Raw genomic sequence first — 23,026 nt, forward strand, 5'->3', positions numbered from 1 at the left:
CGCATGCTGCTTCACTGCAGCAATGCTTTGCCTATCACACAGAAAAAACATCACCAAAGTAGTGCAGATCCATGCTGGCTCCACTGGAACCAGCACAACACGTGAAGGCTTCACAACACGTGAAGGTGTTACAAGGGAAGCATCATACGATGCTTCCATTCCAGTTGGGGGCGGGGGCTCCACCGGAAGTCAAGTGTTATAGAACTCCAATATGCTGATGACAACGTAGTCTGTGCGCATTCAGAAGAAGACCTACAAGCCACTCTAAACACCTTCGCAGAAGCATACGAGAAGCTCAGCCTCTCATTGAACATTGAGAAAACCTAAGTGCTCTTCCAACAGGCACCAGCTAATCCCTCTGCAATGCCAGGAATACAGCTTAATGGTGTCACATTAGAAAACGTTGACCATTTCCGCTACCTTGGCAGCCACCTCTCCACAAAAGTCAACATCGACACTGAAATACAACACCGCTTGAGCTCTGTGAGTGCAGCATTTTTCTGAATGAAGCAGAGAGTGTTTGATGATTGGGACATCGTAGAGATACCAAGGTGCTTGTTTATAAAGCCATTGTCTTCCCAACCCTGTGAAACGTGGACGGTCTACAGACATCACACTCAACTCCTAGAGCATTTCCATCAGCGCTGCCTCAGAAAAATCCTGCAAATCTCAGACAGGCGGACAAATGTCAGTGTGCTGGAAGAAGCAAAGACCACCAGCATTGAAGCGATGCTCCTACGCCACCAACGTTGTCCGAATGCCCGATCACCATCTCCCAAAGCAGCTACTCTACTCCCAACTCAAGAATGGAAAACAGAATGTTGGTGGGCAGGAAAAGAGATTTAAAGATGGGCTTAAAGCCAACCTTAAAAACTGTGGCATAGACACTGAGAACTGGGAAGCCCTGGCCCTTGAGCGCTGTAACTCGAGGTCAGCTGTGAACAGCAGTGCTGCGGAGTTCGAAGAGTCACGAATGGAGGGCTTAAGGGAGAAACGTGCCAAGAGGAAGGAGTGTCAAGCCAACCCTGACTGGGACCGTCTTCCACCTGGAAACCAATGTCCTCACTGCAGGAGAACATGCGGGTCAAGAATAGGTCTCTTCAGCCACCTACAGACACACCCCCAAGACACCAGAAACGGAGGACCATCATCCTCGACTTACGATGGATCGCCTAAGTAAGTAAAGTAAGTAAGCATATGATGCTTCCATTCCAGTTGGGGGTGGGGGCTCCACCAGAAGTCCAGTGACGTTGAGTGATAAGCTGTGTGCCCATTCATCATTGGACTGGTGGGGAAGCATCTTAGGATGCTAAAAAAGCCCGTGTGATGAGATAATATGAATTATGAGTCTACGCTGCTTTGGACCAAAGAGTGCTATACAGCACACAAGTTTCTCCCTTAACTCCATGTTATCCTAATAGCCATCCTATGTGTTTATGACTTAATAATCTCTATGGCTTTAGAATCTATGTGTTCCTACTTTAGGTAAGAGAATCATACAGATCACAAACAGCATTTGACATGTGTGTGTATATACAGTGCAGTCTTTGGCACATCGAACCTCCCTCAATAACCCAATAAAAGAAATTTAGTCAAAAAGCTGAGATTTTGGCAAAAGCAACCCCACTCTCACTCATTTGAAACTGATTAGGCCCTTAGAAGTTGTTCACAACATTGCAACCCTGAAAGATCCTTATTTCACTTAAAATTAGTGGCTGAAAGTGGTGAAATGTCACTAAAACAGGGTCCTGATAGGATGCTGTGATCTTCTGAACCCTCAAATGGTGGGATACGGCACTCCAATGTCTCAAATGTGTCCGACTCTGTTCTATAACCCAATACTTTTATCACTATTCTGCCCTTGCTGAAGCACTATACTTCCTTCTGTAATTTTCAAAGGAAGTATAACACTACTATAATTAATGGAAACAATTTTTAAAATATTTCATGAAGATAAAACTGCACTTGAAAAGGAAATCTCAGAAAAAGCAAACTTAACAGTAGATATGGCTCTGTCAAACTCTCTGGGATGGCCTTTTGTCCCTTCTCTGAATACACACTGATATAGACTGGATATGCTCAGCAAAGGTCATGAGGAAAGCTACAGGAAATTAAAAAGAGTTGTTTTCCTCTTCACTGGTCCTATATTACTTCTGTTTGCCTTAACATCTCTCATCAGAGTCTGTGATAATTTTCTTCTGGATATGTTATAGGGCATGTTTTTCAATCCAGCAACAGAAAATTATCTTTATGCAAAACTCAACTCACTGGTTTTCTGCACATAGCATTATGGAGCTGTGGTTACAAGTAGCCATAAAGAAACCCATTATTTTCTCAAAATATCCTGCCCTAATCTGACCAGTTATGAGGGTCGAAGAGCCACAGATTCCTCAAGTCCTAGCAGAGAATGGATGTATAAAACCAAGCTGCAAGTCAACACCTAAAGGCCTTAGCCCTGTTCTAACTCTCCATAGGGTTATGGTTCTTCTAGACCAGGCATGGGCAAACTTTGGTCCTCCCGGTGTCATGGACTTCAACTCCACAATTTCTAACAGCCTACCAGCTGTTAGGAATTGTGGGAGTTGAAGTCCAAAACACCGGGAGGGCCAAAGTTTGCCCATGCCTGTTCCAGACTGTCAGTTCATATCTACAATATCAGAGAGTAGTGGTATTACTCGGGTTGGTATCACCTAATGCAATCATTCATGTTGTTGCTCCGATGAACCACCCCTTGTAACAAACCATGATGTAGCCAAAAACTTGACTAAACAGCAACAATAAAAAAGCAAAAGTGAAAAAACCAAAAACAGTGCGGCTCTGTAGCATGTACAGATGAAACCATGTGGTTTGAAGTATTGTAATAATTGGGTCATAATAACGGCTCTGACCAGAGTACATGCACATTAGAAGATTTAAAATGTAAATCAGCATAGAGTTTTAGCCTTGTAGGCAAACTGATAGAGCGCATATAAATTGGACTTCTGGAAAATGTTTTCTATTTAACCAGTGGGGAAGTGCGTAAAAGCGCTGAGCTGCTGAACTTGCAGACCGAAAGGTCCCAGGTTCAAATCCCGGGAGCGGCTTGAGCGCCCGCTGTTAGCTCCAGCTCCTGCCAACCTAGCAGTTCGAAAACATGCCAATGTGAGTAGATCAATAGGTACCGCTCCGGCGGGAAGGTAACGACGCTCCATGCAGTCATGCCGGCCACATGACCTTGGAGGTGTCTACGGACAACGCCAGCTCTTCGGCTTAGAAATGGAGATGAGCACCAACCCCCAGAGTCAGACATGACTGGACCTAACGTCAGGGGAAAACCTTTACCTTATACACTACATTTTTTCCTATCCCTATTTCCTATCCTATCAACATAAGAGTCTGCAGACTCCCCATTACTCCCCTTCTCGCTAAGGAGTTGTTTTATCACTTGGATATGTCGCAGAAGGAGAATATAGCTTCACTTTCAAAGGGCCAAGTGGAATGAATGAAAAGTTCATATATTTTCCCAACACTTCGAAACCCAGGTATAGGAGCACTTTCTTAAAAGGTAACAGATTGAATCTGGTAGTATCCCGCTATACTCTCTGAGTAAGCTGAAGACAGATGATTGAAGAATTCTCTATTTAAGCCCTTAGTTCTGGCTGAAAGGTTGTTGATCTGGATTCGAGTGTAGCTTTATAAACAAAACAGTGTTTGCAAGTTCTTTCTCCCATGTTCCAAATTCCAGAAGCAAGTTTTCACAGGCCACAGTGTTTTCTGGAGTGCTGGCACAAAAAGAGGGAGGAAGCCATGGCAATCCACCCATCAGGTGGGCATTTAAAATGTCAGTGCTGCAGACGCACACTGTAGGAGGCCCAAACACATTTGTTAATCTTGATTCCACAGTTTGGCAGAATTTGCTGGGCTCTAGTTACCTGGTAACCACCGAGGAGCATTTAGTTTGCAAACAGCACTGGGAATGAAGTGGCGGAGTTCTCTGAATTCCACCTTTCACTCCTCCCTGCTTGGAGGCAACTGTGTCAATAAAGCTGTTCTCGGTGCTTAAAGGTGTATATACCACCTTGCATTCAAAAGGATCTTTTCAACAGTCGAGGAACAAACACTCTGTTTGTTAAGCGGTGTGCATTGTAGAGCTGTTCCAAAGTTTTGTAAGGCAGCTCCTTTGCTTTGTCTTCTCTTGGGCTGAATAGAATTGCTGTTGCACAACAACATGCACTTTTCTAAAATATCCATCTTTCCCAAGCCAAAACTAACAATGAAACCAAACTAATTGCTCCTCCAATGACCATTTGTTACACAGAGGCACAGTGGCTAGATACCAGAGGGAAGGAAGGGGCTTATTTCTGGTTCTTCAGGTGAAATGGCACAAAGCAGGCTTATGTAGCGACTGAGAGGGCCACACAGATGGTCCACAGCTCATGATGACAGAAAGAAGGTATTCCCGTGAACTCTTGTATCAATAATGCAGAATTTAAGAGTGTCAGGCAGTTGGCATTTGGACATGTCTGAATCTGGAGTCCTAATCTCAGTGCCAAGGCCTCAAGCACAAGTGATAACAACTTGTGGGATTTTACTGCACTTGCCAAATATTAGATGAGGACAGGATATGCATTGTTTACTTGGAAAGGTGACCAAATATGCTTGAAGCTGTGAGACCAGATGTATCCGAGAAAGAACTCTGGCAAAAGGGTAGACGCCAAGGTTGTGTCTGCACTGTAGAATTAATGTGGTTTGATACCACTTTAACTGCTATGGCTCAATGCTGTAGAATCATAGGAATTGGAGTTTGCTGACACACCAGTGCTGTCTGATAGAAAAGACCCTGTAAAATTACAACTTCTATTATACCATAACATAGAACCATGGTAGTTAAAGTGGTGTCAAACCACATTAATTCTACAGTGTAGGTGTGCCTCGAAACAGGTGCAGTGATACGACACTTCCACTGTAACTTGTCCTTTTGAGAGAACAACAAATATTAAGGGAGGCCATGGGCCCCCGGTGGCACAGTGTGTTAAAGTGCTGAGCTGCTGAACTTGCAGACAAAAAGGTGCCAGGTTCAAATCCCGGGAGCGGAATGAGCACCCGCTGTTAGCCCCAGCTCCTGCCAACCTAGCAGTTCAAAAACATGCAAATATGAGTAGATCAATAGGTTCCGCTCCGGCGGGAAGGTAACGGCGCTCCATGCAGTCATGCCTATGGCCACATGACCTTGGAGGTGTCTACGGACAACGCCGGCTCTTCGGCTTAGAAACCCCCAGAGTTGGTCACGACTGGACTTAATGTCAGGGGAAAACCTTTACCTTTTTACTATGTACAAAGATACGTAATAGCAATGTAACTTAGATCCAATATAAATGTCAATTTGTCTGCCCATCTAATCTCTTCATGTTTTAAAGTTTGGTAAGTGAATTTCCTTGATTTGTTCTCCTTCATGTATTGCTGCTAGCTTCAAAGGAAACAGTAGTGCTAATATAATTTTACCACAATTAGGACTATAATTGGTGAAAGAGCAAGAAGGACAACGCACATACACATGGCTATTCAATTCACATAGATCAACAATCATGCAATTACAAAAATAAACAAAAGATCACAAAATTGCATGCGTAAGGAATTGTGTCATGACTCATGAACTGTGAAGAGGAATTACATACGGGGTCAAGAGAGAAACTAACAGATTCAGTAGCAGAGTACAGCAACTACAGCAAGAAAGAAAATAAACAAGGCACAGGAAATAATCAGGTAAAGAGAAAATATGATTCAAACACACTTGCCAAAGAAACTGAGATGCATTGTTTAATGTTTCTTAGTATGTCCTATTCTTCGTATGTATTGTTTAATTTTTTTTATTGCTTCATAACAGTGAGCAGAATCAGATGGGAATACTCTTTCCTACTATGGAGCAACAGCATGAAGGGTAATATTCTGTCCCTCAGCAGTTTTGCCTGATAGTACAGTAGAGTCTCACTTCTCCAACACTCGCTTATCCAACATTCTGGATTATCCAACGCATTTTTGTAGTCAGTGTTTTCAATACATCGTGATATTTTGGTGCTAAATTCGTAAATATAGTAATTACTACATAGCATTACTGCGTATTGAACTATTTTTTCTGTCAAATTTCTTGTATAACATGATGTTTTGGTGCTTAATTGGTAAAATCATAACCTAATTTGATGTTTAATAGGCTTTTCCTTAATCCCTCCTTATTATCCAACATATTCGCTTATCCAGTGTTCTGCCGGCCCGTTTACGTTGGATAAGCGAGACTCTACTGTACTTGCATATGATAAGTACAAATCCTGATCAAATATCATTGTGTACTGCCAACTGGCTCCTTACTGAAACATGGACTTCCTCCCAAAACTGCACTGTTTGGTAGAAGTTCACTGCACCAATCAATACCACACGAAGTGACTTCTGAAATATCTTACATAGTAATCGGTCAATGACACAAAGTATTCCTTGCTGCAATTAATCCTTCTTTCTCAACCATGTTTTAAGAGACAATGGAATGGGAAAAACCATGCGGCATAGCTTTCCTGTGCTGTAATGCTGACTTTTATTACAAGATGAACTTCATAAATGTGAAATCTGTTCCATTTCCAAGATTTCTGAAGTCTGGGCGAAACAGTCTGCAGAGATTTAGTATATACCTGAGCATGCCATGGACTCACCTAGGCTCTCTTCCTTGTGTTCTCTCTCCTATACCTCTTACATTCCATTACATCAAACCATAGTTTCAAATGTATTGATAAAGTATAGTTTGCTCTTATGATTCAAACGAGACCTTCAATCTTAGGTGGTGACTTGAAATTCAAGTTTTAATGGCAAATTCTAGTCTTTGTTTGATATTTCCAGCCCAGAGTCAACCTATGAGCAGGTGTAAAAGAGGCGAAGTCAGGGGTGCAACAAAGTTGCATGATTTGGAATTACATTAGAGTCTCACTTATCCAAGCTAAACGGGCCGGCAGAAGCTTGGATAAGCGAATATCTTGGATAACAAGGAGGGGTTAAGGAAAAGCCTATTAAACATCAAATTAGTTTATGATTTTACAAATTAAGCACCAAAACATCATGTTATACAACAAATTTGACAGAAAAAGTAGTTCAATACGCAGTAATATGCTGTAATTACTGTATTTACGAATTTAGCACCAAAATATCACGATATATTGAAAACATTGACTACAAAAATGGCTTGGATAATCCAGAGGCTTGGATAAGCGGGGCTTGGATAAGTGAGACTCTACTGTATATCTGAACCACTCAAAATGTCATGGACTATGCACCAAATTTCAGTTTCGTTAGTGACTGAAACAAATATGAACCACCCAGAGATACACTTTTTGCCCTCTGCTTACACTAAGAGACTGACAAACGTTTCCCTTTAATAAACAAATATTCATAATATCTTCAACTACATACAAAATAGGGCATAAAACGCTAATTTTTGATCTTTTTACTTTGGCGGAAGTGTATCAAACACATGATTTTAAAATCTCCTATATGGGTGCTAGCCCATCCAGCATATTCCCTAAAGTCTACGCTTTAACTTTGTACATAAAGAGCAGGTTTCTTTTACAGAAGAAGGAGGCTTTTAAGCAGAAGCTGGATGGCCATCTGTCGGGGGTGCTTTGAATGTGATTTTCTTGCTTCTTGACAGGGGGTTGGACTGGATGGCCCATGAGGTCTCTTTCAACTCTATGATTCTATTATTCTATGATATAGAAGCATATTAAATGAGAAGAAGGAACATAGACAGGAGAGTCTGGTGGTCATGGTGTGACTCTTCTGCATATAGTCATCTCAACAGTATAGTGGTTTAGTAGCAATACTATAATAGCTTGGTATAGAAACAATGTCTCAGTGATACAGTAGCATAGCAGTAGTACTATAGTAGCTTAAACCTGAGATGATATGTCTAGATTACAATGCCATTGCTATTATACCATGTGTCATTTCATGTCTCATTCTAGTACTGCCACACATGACTTTGGTTAGGTCTCTACTAATTCTATATATATAAAAGGAGAATGGCATCGCTCCACTGGGCAAAACAACAAAACTAAAGGCCCTCCAACCTAGAAAATTGACAACACAACCCCTCATCCACGTCTCTACGTTCTTACAAACAAACTACACATCCCTAACCTCCGTGGGGCCAAAAAACCCCCCAAAAACCGGAATGCACCCCTTTGTGACCCACCTTGATTGACACTAAACAGCCTTGCAGCTTCAAAGCCAGGCTGCCTCCTAGGCCACAGCAAAAAAAAAAAAAAAAAAAAAAAACACCATTTCAGTGTGAATTTTAAACCATTGTGTAGAAGGGGCCTCATATAATCCTGTTCCAGGCAAATCATATAACATTATCAATATAATGTGTAATAATTACTGTGCTCTAATAACAATACACAACAATATAATCTCTAAAATCACGACACTAAATAAACATCAACACTCAGAACACAGGGGAATTCCACACAGGAAACAACCAGGCCCAGCTAACACCTCCCAACAAAGGATTCCCTCACGCAGGAAGCAGCCAGGCTTGGAAGCTACAAGATCATTCAATGCTAAACAACTTAAATAATCACACCCAGCTAACACGTCCCACTAAAGGATTCTTCCAAGTACTAACCAGGCAGACCTTGAAGCTGCATGCCTATTCAATCCTAATCAAGGAGATCCATGGCAACACCTGCCTCAATCAGATAACAGTTCTTTCTACCACACTGCACGTTATTCCACACATATATCAACCCCTTTGTGGCCCACCTTGATTAACACTGAACAGCCTTGTAGCTTCAAAGCCAGACTTTGGAAACCACGAGGCTACTCCATCTCATTCAACCTGGCCTAGCAAGGATACCCTATGTAGAAAATGGCCAGGCTTTGAAGCAGCGAGGCTATTCACTGCAATTCCAATTGGCCACAGCAACGCGTGGCAGGGCACAGCTAGTAATATATATATATTTTCTGGTTGCAAAATCTGGGGATTTACTGCAGAAAACTTGACAGCCTGGTCTTAGGGAGGCATCTCTTTGCCTTTTCTGTTCCACTTCTACCCATCATGGTACAGTATCTCAGAGTTGAAGAGAAGGATGAAGGACATCAAGGCTCTTTCTAGAATGGTTCTAATAATTATTTCACTGTTCAAATTAATAGGCTTGTGGTCTACAGCTTTTGTTCACAAATGCTGAAATGCTTCCCCTTCAATAACATCATGGGAGAAAAAAACAAGAGACAGCTGCAGTTGAAACAGGTGGAAGATCAAAGCTGGCAGTCTTTTTTAGTGCCAGGGTAGAGGCCAACATGGCACAGATGAAAGAAATGGTGGAAATATGCTATGAAGACAAGTAGCTTGTGTCTAATGTGCTGTAAATCAAAAAGAAGATTAAGACACATGTAAGTCCCTAGACCTTTTATCTCTAGCTTATGAATGGTCTTCAGTAGCTACAGATTTATACTGGCATTGATTCACAGTAGTAGTAGTAGTAGCAGCAGCAGAAGTAGTAGTCCTCTGCTACATTGGCAGCTTCAATAACAGTTCTTCTATATATGTGCCAGATGCCATCAAAGAAATAGAGAGAGATGTTACACAATCTCATCTGTCTGCTTTTCTCCAAGACCTGAATGCAATGTCACCCTGGCCATGTATTTAATATGCATATCAGTCAGCATTCTGAGCAAGACCCAGCTTGCCTCCTAGACGCAGTCAGTTTGTTTTGCTGGTTCACTACTGTGTAATGAATCAGTCCCTGGTTTAATGTCACATAAGTGCACCTGTTAGCATCATATTTCTAGTATTGTAAGCATGGCTTTTTTTGTTTTACCCAACTTTGTGTTCATCCACTTCATCTGTACCAATCCCCTAGGGCCTAGAGAATGTGATTTTCTTTTCAATGTTCTGTTTGAATCTGCAATTTGGATGTTGCCTCTCCCTCATATGCCAATGCTATGGGAAAGTAGTAAGGAAGTGTTCCTGTTTGCACCTGCCTTGCTACTGTCATTTTCCGACTTTAACACAAAGTGAAAGAGGGAGTCAAAAGAGATCTGAGGGTTATGTGTACAGAGTTTGGCAGATAACATAAATTATGCCCAGGAAAGCTTACAAAAGCAGATACCACTGAAAGGGAAAAAGCCATGACATCAAGACTATGCAAACTTTTCCAGAAATAGATCTATTTTAATGCTATTTTATTGTAATTGTAATTGTTTGGGCTTGGCCAGGTGTTAGCTGCCCTGAGTCCCTTCGGGGAGATGGAGGCGGGATACAAAAATAAATATTATTATTATTATTATTATTATTATTATTATTATTATTATTATTATTATTATCTTCTTCACTGCATTTGTGATTCTTTGTATATGTCAGAAGAAGTAGTCACTGCTCACTAAGTGAGTAATAATAATAAATAATAATAAATTTATTCTTATATCCCGCCCCATCTCCCCGAGGGGACTCGGGGCGGCTCACAACAATAATAAAAACAGTGACAAATTACACATTGTAAAATCAAACATGAAAAGCAGTCATACAATCAATACAGTAGGCTTTTTGCGTGATGTAATACAAACAATTCCCTTATCCACAAATTCTACATCCATATTTTCACTAACACAGACTCCTAAAATATTGCCCCCCCCCCAAGAAAGTGTTTGTGGTCCTCCTTAGGTCCTCCAGTGTGATTTTATGCTATGCTTCCAGCCCAATATAGTCAAAAACAAAGGGTTGTTTTTGTTTTTGTTTTTTTACTATCCGTGGTTTTAGGTATGCCCAACAGGATTTCTCAAAGTATCCCCTACAAATACAGGGGTTGTACTATATTTTATATTTTGTTCTCAATAGCTGCAAGTAAATGTAACAAGAATCATTGGAAAGCTACTGAAAGTGAGAGCAAGTATTACTGGAGGAGACACATAATTGGTCTGACTTTATGAAAAATACTTCCACGGGGCTAAACAATGGCAAAGGTAGGGCAGTTTACAGCATTCTTTATCATAACTGGTTGTTTCATTCTCCAGGAGTTTGACATTACATTATGCATTTTCCCACCCTTCTCTGATATTGTCATTGTCACTAGTAGGAAATACAAAGAAATACACAACATAATGGCCTCATGTTTTGTGGACCAGAAAAAAAGCTACAAGATCTGGGAAAAAAAGAAAAGATCTAATGGGATGCTCTTACTGCAGCGATGGGTGCTTGCCCAAAAATGACAAAACAAGGAGAGCAACCACCAAAATCAAGAAAGCAGATAAACTAGTCTCACCAGTTACCCCCAGCATATTAGAAAAGCATAGCCACCAAAAATGGTAATCATATAAAAAATGAAGGCTGTTGAAAATAAGAATCATCCCTGGATACTTTTTGAATAAGCTTTCAAATGATTTCTAAAAAGTTCAAAATGTTTTGTGGATGTACAAAACCTTACCTGGTTGTTTTATTTCACATGTGCACAGTGTTAGTTTTCAATAAAAAGTTCTGCTAAAGATGCTGAAATCCTTTTGATTTAGTTTGCTTTTTGTTTAGGGGAAGGGATCTCTTCCTATTCTTTCCAAGTTATTCCTGCCTCTGGTAACAATTTTATTGCTAAAGATGTAAAGTCCAGGGAGCCATACAGACTTCACTAACAGCAGTATACCTGTTACAGTAGAGTCTCACTTATCCAACACTCACTTATCCAACATTCTGGATTATCCAATGCATTTTTGTAGTCAATGTTTCAATATATCGTGATATTTTGGTGCTAAATTCGTAAATACAGTAATTACAACATAGCATTACTGCATATTGAACTACTTTTTCTGCCAAATTTGTTGTCTAACATGATGGTTTGGTGCTGTATTTGTAAAATCATAACCTAATTTGATGTTTAATAGGCTTTTTCTTAATCTCTCCTTATTATCCAACATATTCACTTATCCAACGTTCTGCCGGCCCGTTTATGTTGGATAAGTGAGACTCTACTGTATCTGCCATAAAAAACACAAACAATGTGATGTCAAAGGCTTTCATGGCCGGGATCACAGGGTTGTTGTATCTATTCCGGGCTGTATGGCCATGTTCTAGAAGTATGCTCTCTTGACGTTTCACCCACATCTATGGCAGGCATCCTCAGAGGTTGTGAGGCATGGAGAAACTAGACAAGGAAGGTTAATATATATCTGTGGAGAGTCCAGGGTGTGAGAAGAGGTCTTTGTCAGTTGGAAGTCAGCGTGAAAGCTGTAGTTAATCACCTTAATTAGCATTGGAAAGGTTTGTCTCTTGCCTGGAGGGCATCCTTTGTTCAGAGTCATTAGCCGTCCCTGGAGCTCCTCTGCCCTCAGAGTGTTGCTTCCCAACTAAAAAAAACTCAAAAATCAGAACAGTAGATGGGAAGCAACACTCTGAGGACAGAGGAGCTCCAGGGATGGCTAATGACTTTGAAAAAATTAAGGTGATTAATTGCAACATTCACGCTGACTTCCAACTGACAAAGACCTCTTCTCATACCCTGGACTCTCCACAGATATATATTAACCTTCCTTGCCTAGTTTTTCCATGCCTCACAGCCTCTGAGGATGCCTGCCATAGATGTGGGCGAAAGTCAGGAGAGAATACTTCTAGAACATGGCCATACAGCTCGGAATACATACAACAACCCAACACAAACAATAGCTGCAGTGGAGGAGGAAAGTCATCGGTGCAGTGGCCAACAAGAATTCAAGAATTGGACTGTTCCGAGCTGGCAGATTTTTGTCTGTCTTCCCAAACCAATGCTGGGAGGTTGGAGGAATGCAAGCCCTGGTGCAGTCTGCCAACAGGATTCAAGCCATATTGTGTAGGTTGACCCTATGCGGAGACCTTCTTTGGAACAAAAGCAGGGGAAATAAAGTATTGAAACATCATTTATCATAATTAATCTCTATACATAGATCTCCATTCCAGGGGACTGTTTGCACTGTAAGGAATTCCTTGCATTCCAATGTTTCTTTCCTTCTCAGCTGACTACTTGTGAATAAGCACAAGCCCTGAGAAAAGTGTTTGGTTTTATCACCGCACACAGCTCTACCATTCTGCAAACATGTCCGAGCATGCCAAGGCAAGCCTTATCTTGGCACTTCCTTGGTCTCCTTAGCTCCAAAAGGCTGGGAATGTTATTTTAGCAGAACATTTTGCTGCTCCTTGTTTATGTACAGTAGCTTTGCTGTGGTATCTACATTTCTAAAGTATCTCGCAATCAAGAATTGGAGTGGCGCTTATTTACCAAGAAAGCTATCACATTGGGAGATTTGTAATTTTTGATTAGCAGCCAAATTCTCAATTGCTTGGATACGTTTGACACAATGAAGCCAAAGTAACCCACAACCAAAAGGCATGTCTCCCTCCCAGCCTTCTTGGCAAATATAAGAAGAAATTATGTTGTCACCTAAAGTTTTGCTTTCTATGGTCATTGCTGATACCCTGTTTCCCCCAAAATAAGATAGGGTCTTATATTATTTTTTTGCTCCAAAAGATACATTAGGACTTGTTTTCAAGGGCAATTTATTTTTCCAAATTGACTTTTTAAATGAAATTACATATTTTGAGTATCCTCAGAAATGATAAGATATCACGATAGGTCTTATTTTCAGGGTAGGTCTTATTTTGGGGAAAACAGGGTACATCTTATTCCCACCCACATTCCAGCAGCCCATCCCAACAGACATTCGGCAATCTCAGTGTCTCCCACCTGTTTGTCAGTGGTCATTTTCAGAGGTTCGGGCACAAAATGAAGATAATTAAAATCAATTATTTCAGTCTTCACTGAATCTGATTTTAATGGCTCATGTATGTCTATTTTCTTGGAGAAGCCTGGAGAAGACAATGATGCTGGGGAAAATGGAAGGAAAAAGGAAGAGGGGCCAACCAAGGGAAAGTTGGATGGAAGGCGTCCTTCAAGTGACTGGCTTGACCTGGGGGAGGCAACAGCCAACAGGGAGCTTTGGCGTGGGCTAGCCATGAGGTCACAAAGAGTTGGAAGCGACTGAATGAATAAAAAAACAAATGCCTATTTTCTAATAATTCCGTCAATTTACCATGCAGACACAACACAACCACACCTTCTATCTATATATATAAAAGGGTAATGAAATTTCGGCCTAGGACAAAACAACAAAACTACACATCCCAGAAACACTAAACTTGGCAGCACAACCCCTCATCCATGCCTCTACGTTCATACAACAAAAAGAAAAGAAAAATAAAGTCCTAATTAGAGGGAGATGACTAATAACTGGGGCGAGTTACAGGGAGAGATCCACTCCCTTGTTCAAGGAGCTCCACTGGCTGCCGTTTATTTTCCGGTCCCAATTCAAGGTGCAGACCATCATTTATAAAGCCCTAAACGGTTTGGGACCCACCTACCTTCGTGACCGTATCTCCTATCATAAACCTGCCCGATCCCTTCGATCGTCAGGGGAGGCTCTCCTGTCACCACTGCCAATATCTCAGGCCCGCCTTGTGGGAACAAGGGAGAGGGCCTTCTCTGCTGTGTCCCCCCGATTGTGGAACTCACTGCCCGGTGAGATTAGGCAAGCCCCCACACTAGCAGCCTTTAAGAAAGACCTGAAAACATAGCTCTTCCGTTGTGCCTTTGGAGAGTAATCACTACATACATCCCTTTTGCTGCTCTCCTTCAATATTTGTCCTCCAGATCGCACCGCCACTTTATGATCCTGTCCTCTGTGGTTTTTACTCCTACTTCCTTTCTCACCTCGAGTTTTAATCTAGTGTTCATGTGACCCGCCCTTGGTTTTATTGTTCTTTGATCTTGTTTAATGTAGTGTATATTTTCTTTTATTGTGTTGTTTAATGTGCTATGATTTGTTGTTCTATTATATTTTGTTATATTGTATTGTTCTGGGCATGGCCCCATGTAAGCCGCCCCGAGTCCCCGTTGGGGAGATGGTGGCGGGGTATAAATAAAGATTATTATTATTATTATTATTATTATTATTATTATTATTAATTGTTTTCATCCAATTGCTCCCAGTTAGAAGGCTAAGCTCCACCCACTTGATCTTCTAGGAACCCACTCAGCCCAGGGGACAGGCAGAGTTAGGCCTCACTTAGGCCTATTCCCCACTGCCTATAAAATACAGATTATCAGATTTGAACTGGATTATATGGCAGGGTAGATTCAAGGCCCTTCCACACAACTATATAACCCATTTATAATCTTATATTATCTGCTTTGAACTGGATTATCTTGACTCCACACTGCCATATAATCCACTTCAGTGTGCAATCGGACACAACTGGACTTAATGTCAGGAGAAAACCTTTACCCCTTACCTTAACTACCACCAATTCCTCAATACTTTATTTCCCATACCACCATACTTCGCCACAGCAACGCGTGGCCGAGCACAGCTACCGTGTTTCCCCGAAAATAAGACAGTGTCTTATATTATTTTTTACTCCCAAAGATGCGCTAGGTCTTATTTTCAGAGGATGTCTTATTTTTCCATGAAGAATTCACATTTATTGTTGAACAAAAAAAATATGAACATTTATTCTATACTGTACAGTAGTTGTCATCACAAACCAACATAACTAAACCAGACAAACTGTGACACCTATCAAGAATTTCTTGTTACTACCATTATTTCCATATACAGCTGGTATGTACATTTACCAATCCTGCATGCTATGGTGTTTTGTTTGGCGGGCACCGGGCATGCTTCCAAACAAAAGCTTTGCTAGGTCTTACTTTCGGGGGAGGCCTTATATTTAGCAATTCAGCAAAACCTCTACTAGGTCTTATTTTTTGAGGATGTCTTATTTTCAGGGAAACAGGGTAGTACATACTACAAACCAAACTATCTCCTTTAAAAAAGAGGTTACAACCTTATGTATGGATCTTTCTCCAGAAATAATCTTGTGTTTTCAGGGAGCCTTATTCTTAAATGTTGCAAAGGACTACAACCTGTGCTGGGGATTCATCTTAGAGTATGAGAGTGAGAGTACATATTTACCAAGAACCTACTGTAGATTAGGTAAAGGTAAAGGTTTTGCCTGACACTAAGTCTAGTTGTGTCTGACTGGAGGTTGGTGCTCATCTCCAAAGGGCCGGCATTGTCCGTAGACACCTCCAGTCCAAGGTCATGTGGTCGGCATGACTGCATGGTGTGCCGTTAGATTACATCTACTGTAGATTACATCTAGTTTGTTAGCTAAACGATTCTGGCTGATTACAGTCTCTAGAACATTTGTGCATCTATATCCAGAGATGCTAATGGAAATTGTGGCCTGCATCCCAATTAAAAAAAACAGACCCTCCAATGATTTATCCTAGAACTGCAAATCTAAAGCAGGTTAATAAGGAGTTATACAGAGCACTGGAGCCAAAGCCCCAAATACTAGGGATCTTGTTTGATTGTTCTGGCTTTCGCCCACACCCATGCAGCTTTTCCTAAGCTTTGTCCTCCTTTCTGTAGCTATAAGGGCGAGGAACTGTTTCTTCATTAAAATTAATACAGGCAATACAATACAGGCAGTCCCCAAGTTACAAACACCTGACTTACAAATAGTTAAGAACAGGAGTGAGACAACAAGAAATGAGAGAAATCTACTCCCAGGAAGGGACATTCACTCCTGGGAGGGTTATCTTGGGGAAAAGGTGTCTTCATTGAAGCTTTATCACCAGTCCTGGTTTCCACAAAAAGGTGAATTTTTCCAAATCTAATTATTATAGGGACAGAAAGTGAAGTGAAAGCTTCTGAATAGGGACAGAGAGCACAATGAACACCTCAATTGTTTTATCCCTTCCCTATGCTATACAAAGCTAATACATATACAAATTTGACTGGAGTTACACGTAAAAATGTATCTGTTCTGACTTACATACAAATTCAACTTAAGAACAAACCTACAGAACTTATCTTGTTCGTAACTTTGGAACTGCCTGTATTGCTTTATTACAATCCATGTATATACTGTCTTTATACAAGTTCCACTTGAACATTAGGAAGAACTTCTGAGAGCTGTTCAGCAGTGGAATTCTCTGCCCCAAACTGTGGTCGAGGCTCCTTCTTTGGAGGCTTTTAAGCAGAAGCTGGATGACCATCTGTCAGGGCTGCTTTGAATGCGATTTCCTGCTTCTTGGCACTAAATGGCCCATAAGGTCTCTTCCAACTCTATGATTCTAAGTTGAGTATCCCTATTCAAAATACTTATCTTGCAGCTACCTTCCACTAAAGATAAAAAGCAACGCTGAAGGTGGGTATTTATATGCAATGTTTACCTTTTAATTATTCTAATAAAGCTATTTATTGGGCAGAGCTATGAATTAGAAGCTATGTGTATTATGACAGAAACAAGTCTCTCCTCAGGCTTGTGTGTTCCTCCGATCCTCCAGCACAATAACAAAGCTGGATCCTTACAATTCCATTGTAAATTAACTAAAGTGTATCCTCAACTAAATTATGTTTGTTACAATAGTCACAATCATGTTCATTGCTTTAAACTGTGTTGTTTCAAGCAAATAAAAAATTGGAGCTCCTTTGACCTACATCCAACTAGAGAGCATCAGATAAATCAATGGCTGAATAGTCAATCAACATTTAGGTATATGTCACTAATTCAATTGATTTAATCTGATTGGGTTTAGGCTCTTGTTGCAGCCATAAGGAGAAAGAAGAGGAAAAGGAGTACGCAAAACCACAAGTCCAGTTGTAATCCATAGAAGCAGACAGCCTTTTCATACTGAAGCCTTATGGCATTTTATGAAACCAAATGAAACACACTGGTGCATTGACTCTTTATGCTAAAGTCAATGGAGAATCGTTCTAACTACTGGTTGCCTAGGATTTCTCATTTGCACTGTGACTGTGAGCTTTGGAACCGAGCACCAAAAGATGCTGAAAGATGTGGCTGTCTTCTTTCTTCCAGCAGCAATTAGCCAGCTTTGCCAGTATATACTGGAGCAGTAAGGGAAAAGCCAAAGAACTCCAAGATCAACAGTCGCACTGGAGGAAAGGACACAGATATTAGACCAGCATTTCTTTTCCGTGGCTCTAAATTCCAAATGACGAATGAAGTGTCAGGAAAATATATGACAGAAACGCTCAGGAAACAAAATACACAGAGAGGAGTTATAAAATATGTGAAATACAAACAGAATACTCTATGTCTGGCACAGAGACTGAACGAGGTTAATACACTAAGGAAAAATCATCCTGCCAATATTACCATGTCAGTGAGTTCTCACCTGTACATTTTTTTTCTGGGTGATAACAATTTTAAGTTCTTTATTCATTATGCTACTCTTGCAAACCCTGAGCATATAGCAGAAGAAACATAAGATAATAATAATAATAAAACTTTATTTATATCCCGCCACCATCTCCCCGTGGGGACTCGGGGCGGCTAAATTGGCAATCTAAAGACTTTTCATTTTGGCCGATTTGTGCCATACATTGAGATAAAGAAAATAAAATACAGAATCATATCAGCCAGTATTTCCCAACCACGAGCCACGTGGTGCAATGGGTTAAACCCTTGTGCCGGCTGGACTGCTGACCTGACGGTTGGGTTGCTGACCTGAAGGTTGCAGGTTCGAATCTGCAAGACGGTATGAGCTCCTGTCTGTCAGCTCTAGCTAGTGGGGACACGAGAGAAGCCTCCCAGCAGGATGCTAACACATCTGGGTGTCCCCTGGGCAACATCTCCGTAGTCGGCTAATTCTCTCACACCAGAAGCAACTTGTAGTATGTTCTCAAGTCACTTGACACAATTAAAAACCCAGTAATTTATATATACTCATGTGATCATGTATTTTCTTCCTTCAATTGTACGCAAGGGGCAACCAGATACAAGCCAAAACACCAGAAAGAGAACTGGTACTTGATTGTATCTGAACCCGTCAAACCTTTCAGAGGCAAAAGCAAGGTTTGAATCCATTTAAACATAAAGCACAACACAAGTACAAATATTTATCAGTAGAAACATAGATAGATAGATAGATAGATAGATGATAGATAGATAAGAATTTTATGTTGTAAATCCTGTATATTTATATTTATAGTTCTGAATCTAAGCATTGTGAATTACAGCACACTTTCCTTCTATTTTACGAAGTGGAGGACTAAATACAGTACATATTTATCTAAAGAAACAAATAGTGACTGGCTGTTGTTAAAAATACGTAGTATTTTGATATACAGTGAAAATCAGAATAAGATCTGAGGAATAACAGACACACAATAAAATACCCTTAAAATTTTAAGAATGTGACCTTTTGTCTATGCAAGACTGTAGTTTTCCCCAAACTAACTGGCAGTCAATAGAGTGATATGACATTGGTGAAGTATGGTCACAAAATGCGCTCTCTCTAATCCAAGAGTCTAAGAATCCTCAATTAAAGACATTTCTTATTCTTTTTTCTTTGTTTTTTTTTTTTTTTTTGCTTGTGCCAAACATATGAACATTGTAACTAGCCCGTGTGTTTTCTGCTTGTACACAAGCCAATAGGTAAAGGTAATGGTTTTCCTCTGACATTAAGTCTGGTTGTGTCAGGCTCTGGGAGTTGGTACTCATCTCCATTTCTAAGCCAAAGAGCCAGCATTGTCCATAGACTCCTCCAAGGTCATGTGGTTGGCATGCCTGCATGGAATGCCGTTACCTTCCTGCCAGGTACCTATTGATCTACTCACATTTGCATGTTTTCAAACTGCTAGGTTGGCAGAAGCTGGGGCTAACAGCAGGAGCTCACCCCGCTCCCCAGATTCAAAGCGCCAATAAAATATTTTAAAATAATTTAAAAAATCAAAATTGAAGCTTAAATCTAAATCCCACAATTGGTGTAAGTTACATAAAATAGGTTAACAAATTAGCATAATTTATCATGGCACTGAAGACATGCCTCCATACACTGAGAATTTTATTCAGCTACTTCTCCGGCTTTTGAGATTCTGTACATTTTCAAGCATAACTTCACAGCCTTAAGAAGCCTGGAAGTTTTCCTCCCAAAGGAAAAGGAGGAAAACATAAGATAAAATAAGTATTCGAAAGCCAAAATTCTCATTTTTGGTATGCTCCTACAAGATTATAGCTCTCTCTCATACACAAGCAGCTCTGTGTACAAATGTAAGTTTCTGAAAGAGTATAGCTGCTATTCCCCAGGAGCAAATGGCAAACAAGGAAACAACTATATGTATGAGATATGAGTGGGGCCAGCCCTAATGAACTGGCTAGGCCTTGTTTTATTTCAATAGCTGCCAATAAATAATTGCTGTCCTGCCTAAAGTTCACTAGCACATTACACAAAACCAGCTCTATTTGCAAAGCAGGGGAAAAGAACAAGCTGTCAGTATGAGACAGGCAAGTAACCCCTGGAGGTACCATGTTTTCAGCTGTCGTTACTGAAACCACACAAACCAAAGCATGTCAACTTCAAAGCAAGCTGGTACAAAACATGTACAGTAAAGGCAGGGCCTTGCCGCGTTATTATAATTCTCTTTAAACGGCAAGCCAGATGCTATCTGCCGTGAAGACAGAAGAGGCTCCGCCAAAGAACAACCCAGAATTATGACTTTACGCGGCTTGCCATATAAAGTGGTGTTTATGGCGTTCACGAGATGCGAAACGGAGATAACAGGGATTTCAGGCTGTTTCATGTGACTAGAACTTTGTCTTTGAGGGCAAAGAGAAGGAGGGAAAGGAGAACGTCACAGAGATCAAGAACGAACAAACATACACACACTTGTGGGGAAAACCAAACTGCACCAAGCTGGCCAGCCTGGTGACAGCAGATGCAATTTGCAAATTATCAATGCACACAAGTTTTGGAGGTCTCAGGCTCTAGTCACAAAAAAGCAGCAAAACCAGTTTCACGCTGCGGGTTTCTCAGTAGCTATGGGCAGGGCTATGTGTGCCTGTGCGTCTGAGACAAAGCGTGGAAGTTGAAACCGAGTAGAGAAGTCCTGTCACTGAATGCAAATTGAACCACTTGGCCATTTGCACAGATGCAAAAATCATGAAATTCTTTAATTTCCAGATTGTTGTGACCTTGATTTATTTTTAAAAACAGGTCTTTTCTATCAGGTTTTTGGGCTACGATTTAATTACAGGGACTGTATGAGGGCTCCAAAGAAGCATTTGTCAAATGAATGCAGCTTGACACTAATTGTATTGCTATGGCACAATGCTATGGGATCCTGGGAGATGTAGTCCTCTCAGGGAAATAAGACTAAAGACCTTGTAAAACAGAAACTCTCATGATCCCATAGCATTGAGCCAAGGCAGTTAAAGTCTCAAACTGCATTAATTTGTCAGTGTAGGTGCACCCAAGATTGGGGGAGAATGATTTAAGGTGATTTTAGCATGAGGACACTGATGTTGCCATTCAGTGCTAATGCTCTGCATTCCCGAGGGCTTAATACAAAGGGTGTGTGTGCAGTGTGTGAGAGAGATTTCACATTTTCCATGTGAGAGAGATTTCACATTTTTCCACATTTTACTTTGACACATGCAGAAAGTTGCTTTACATCTATATATATAAAAGGGTAATGAAATTTCGGTCTAGGACAAAACAACAAAACTACACATCCCAGAAACACTAAACTTGGCAGCACAACCCCTCATCCATGCCTCTACGTTCATACAACAAAAAGAAAAGAAAAATAAAGTCCTAATTAGAGGGAGAGGAATAATTGTTTTTATCCAATTGCTGCCAGTTAGAAGGCTAAGTTCTGCCCAGGGGACAGGCAGAGTTAGGCCTCACTTCGGCCTCTTCCACACTGCCTATAAAATACAGATTATCTGATTTTAACTGGATTATATGGCAATGTACCACCAATTCCTCAATACTTTATTTCCCACACCACCATACTTCGCCACAGCAATGCGTGGCCGGGCACAGCTAGTGTTAAAATAAAAATGCAAAAAAACAATACTTTGTCCAAACAGACACACACAGAAAGACAATACTTTAATACATAATTCTCTGTTAATATCATGCACATATAGGGAGAAACAACCCAAGTTTTCTTTTTCTTGAAAGCCGTGAAGTTTCTCAAAGTGTACAGGTTTTGTCATGCCAAGAACAAAACAAAACAAAAAGATCCTGCAAGTTTGCAGGAATTTTCCACATGCAAATTTTCTTCCTAAAACTGTTCCCAAGAGGTTGGGACCTCCAAATTTTGACCCCAATCGGGAAACGGTTGAATATCTATTCCACCCCTACACACAATCCAGATTTCATCACAATAAAAATAGACCTTATTAAACAGTCATGGGAGATCCTTTTTGAGACTGTAAAAACCAAGGAAGGTGGGGGTTTTTTCATTTTGATTTTTTACCAAGATTGTCTTGTGATTCTTCTTTTTTCAAACTGGAGAGCCCACCTGGTTAAAACTCATCAGTAAATTACATTAGGTGAAAGCCCATAGACCTTCCTTGGGTTTGCACAGAATATTCAGTCATCTTCATATTTGGGCAATTCCAGAGAATTGGAAACGAGTGTCCGCCCACAGCAGGAAAGTTAGTCTACCTTTCATAAAAACCACTGCCAAGTTTGCTGTGCCTGGTCCAGAAGAAACAGATGCCAATGAGTCTTAAAAGCAGCACAGTGTGAGTAGTACACACCACAGTTCAACAGAGGAAAGAAAGCAGGTTTGTAGTTTCTTACAGAAATGAGATCTAAGATCTAAGATCAACACTGGAGAAAATTACCTTTGGAGGCCTACAACTCCTAGGAGGCTCTGATCGCAACAAGCAACTTTTATAAACTCTTTCCGAAACTCAGAAAGCAGGTTAACCGAGGACTTCAGACATGCATGTCAAGCAACAGTGTCTGTCAGCCCTCACTAAGATACACACTTGCTCAATATCTCTGTCAAAGAAATATTTTTTAGAGCCATGACCATATAACATCAATTGAGCAACACGTTCCCACCAGTTCCCACACTATATTTCTCTTTATGGTTCCACATCTGATGATGATCTGAATGGATGTAGAAAAACAGGCTTGGCTTTCATGTGTGAACTGCCTTTTTT

The 23,026-nt window shown here is 40.7% G+C and overlaps 1 protein-coding gene across 2 annotated transcripts in view; it reads right to left on the reverse strand.

Annotated features, from left to right (window-relative positions):
• The window catches only part of fam53b (family with sequence similarity 53 member B), a 179,863-nt gene that overhangs the window by 6,232 nt on the left and 150,605 nt on the right, over positions 1 to 23,026 (reverse strand). The window lies entirely within an intron of this gene.

Source organism: Anolis carolinensis, chromosome 3 (genome assembly GCF_035594765.1).
Source record: "Anolis carolinensis isolate JA03-04 chromosome 3, rAnoCar3.1.pri, whole genome shotgun sequence".
In the NCBI taxonomy this organism is placed as follows: Eukaryota; Metazoa; Chordata; class Lepidosauria; order Squamata; family Dactyloidae; genus Anolis; species Anolis carolinensis.